General features: G+C 49.0%; 1 non-coding gene across 1 annotated transcript; it reads right to left on the reverse strand.

Moving 5' to 3' along the window:
• Window positions 1-394: 394 nt before the first annotated feature.
• TRNAA-GGC (transfer RNA alanine (anticodon GGC)) lies at window positions 395-471 on the reverse strand. The gene has a single exon. It is a non-coding gene; the product is annotated as a tRNA-Ala (tRNA).
• Window positions 472-2,786: the final 2,315 nt, after the last annotated feature.

Consider the following 2,786-nt stretch of genomic DNA (forward strand, 5'->3'; position numbering starts at 1 on the left):
GCGTTCTCCTATTACCACGGACACACTGCCCAGCCTGCTTTTAACATCCAGTGGCATGACAACCGCAGAACGTTGCTGCCCCATGCTCCATCCAGGGTCCACCGCAAGCATACGTTATTGGTGTGCCAATTAAGGAATTCCTTCAGCGAAGCTAGGAACCGATACACACAGCAGCAACAAGAAAATTAGGCGGTGGTACTTTTCCATGGGACATTTGCAAGTTCTCCCTGGCAGAGGAAGAACACCTTGTAGAAAGGTCACACTAGAACACGTGACCAAATGAAGCCCTTGGTCCATCAGAGTTAGGACTGCCTACTCAGACTGGCAACAGTCATCCAAGGTCTCGGGTAGAGATCTTTCGGAAAGAACACCTACTCTGCCAGATCTTTTTAACTGGAGAGGCCAGGGACTGAACCTGGGACCTTCTGCATGCCAAGCAGATGCTCTGCCACTGAGCCATGGCCCCTCTCCTTAAGAACTCTTCTTCCTGACATGCTGACTTTTCCATATCAAGAGGAAGGGGTTTCCCTCTTGCCATATGGTGGAACAAGTACAAGATTTCCTCCTGCCACCCCCAAAGGGTCCTCTGCAGTGGTACAGCCCAGGAAAAGCCACATCCTCACAGCTTTGCTGCACTGAAGGTTCTTAGCGGCGAACACCTGACGTGAGACCAGGGCTTTTTTTCAGCTGGAACGCAGTGGAACAGAGTTCCGGAACCTCTTGAAAATGGTCACATGGCTGGTGGCCCCGCCCCCCTGATCTCCAGACAGAGGGGAGTTTAGATGGCCCTCCGTGCCGCTCAGCGGTGTGGAGGGCAATCTCAACTCCCCTCTGTCTGGAGATCAGGGGGCGGGGCCACCAGCCATGTGACCATTTTTTCTGAGGGCAACCCACTGAGTTCCACCACCTCTTTTCCCAGAAAAAAAGCCTTGCGTGAGACCCATACCCAATCTAACTGGCCATGCGCATCAAGTGAGATTCCACAATGTGCCCTTATTTGTTTTCTGGAAGACTGAAGAGCTACCGTTTGTATTGTGTGCATCCTGTCCTTTGTGGCAGAAGAGTAGTTGTAGCACTGATGCACAACAAGTGTGTGTCACCTAAACCACACTGTGATTTGGCATGAATCAGGACAGCACTGCCTAATTTCCCACAGCAAACCTGTGGCGCGTGCACAGCAAAAGGCATGTACGCAGGCACAAAGGGCCAGTTCTCTGATCAAGCGTCCCAATCAGCTGCTTGTGGCGGCGCAGCGAGGGCCATCAACACACTGCAGGAACTCCACTTGCTCCTGGCAGTTAACGGCGCAGAAGGAGACAGTGTGGCCTTCTGGGGCCTGCACTTTCACTTGTTGGGGTCCGGCCCCCCGGGGCGACATTGCTACCGATTGTAATGTGGGAGAAGGGAACAGGTGCACGTTGCTTGGGATGACAGAAGCACCTCGAACCAGTCTTGCGCCCATGTCTCATGTCCAAGTGCTTTGTGCACTTGTCACAAGAAAACACTAATGTGCAACACAGCCGTAAGTATCTTGGCAAAATATTCACAGGAAGATGACACAAGCCTTGCTAGTGATACTGCATACTGGCAGGATCACAAACGGGCATTCCCGTCAGAAGATCTTTTAGCAAGCCGCCCAGAATGTATGCCCCTCCTTTCCCCCCAGGGAGACTTCTTTGTGTAACGAAAGACGGGCCTCAAAATAGCTTTCGGAACTCTGATTCTAATTGATCCAGAAGACAAGCCTAAATACACAGCACTTTAAAACACACACACATGCAACAAAAAATAGTTTCAGGTGGGTAGATGTGTTGGCCTGCAGTATAAGAGCAAGATTTGAGTCCAGTTGCATCTTAGAGGCCAACAGAAAAGGTGGAGATGATACACTTTCAATATTAATCCTACAGAAATCAGGTAAGGAAATTACCATATTTACTCAAAAGGAAGACAACTGTAAAGTAGGATGACTCTCCCTCCTAGATTTTATATACAAAAGTTTTTTTGGTATTGGGCGTAACTGTAACTTGTAGATAAGACGGCTCTTTTTTTGATGGCATACCTGGGATGGCGGAGGGGGGAGATTAGCCTTGAGTTTGAGTAAATACAGTAATCTCTCTCCGGTTTATAGAGAGGGAATCACAATAGGTAATTTGGGCTTGCTGGAAACAATTGAGATATGCTCAAAGTCAGACTGTCCAAAAGAGAATATAAAAAAGGAAGGTGAAACAGTTGTCTTACAGAAGCCAGGTCTATCAGAGAGAGGCAAATGTTTGGTAACAGAGCACATTGTACGCGTGGGATTCTGGCACAGGTGTATTGGGACCTTAAAGTAGCCCAGGGGCAAGCAGAGCTGAATGGCCCCCAGAGTTCTGGCAGTACCATTGGGGCTACTCAGAGCCATTTGCTCCTGGCTGCCAGTGGCCCACCGGAAATTGTCCTGGCAAGTTTACGGGACTAACCCACCCCGGGCCATGTCATACATCTTTTATTCATCGAGTACAATAGCGCACAATCATCTAAAATACTAATGGGCCCTCACAAACTTTACACTGCAGATAGAACTGCCAGAGCCATTCAGACACAATACCTTCTGGGGAAGTTGGTCCACACATCCAACAGCCAGTCCTCTAGGGCTGGTTCACACATTCACGCTTGCTTACTTGCAGCTGAAGGTGGGAATGGAATCCGGCATGGAAAATTCAAGCCATTGTTTGATACTACCAGTCATTAGCAATGGACATACAATGATTGAGCCCAGATGTATCATTATATCCCGCACTGTTTGC

This window comes from Eublepharis macularius, chromosome 2 (genome assembly GCF_028583425.1).
Source record: "Eublepharis macularius isolate TG4126 chromosome 2, MPM_Emac_v1.0, whole genome shotgun sequence".
Classification (NCBI taxonomy): Eukaryota; Metazoa; Chordata; class Lepidosauria; order Squamata; family Eublepharidae; genus Eublepharis; species Eublepharis macularius.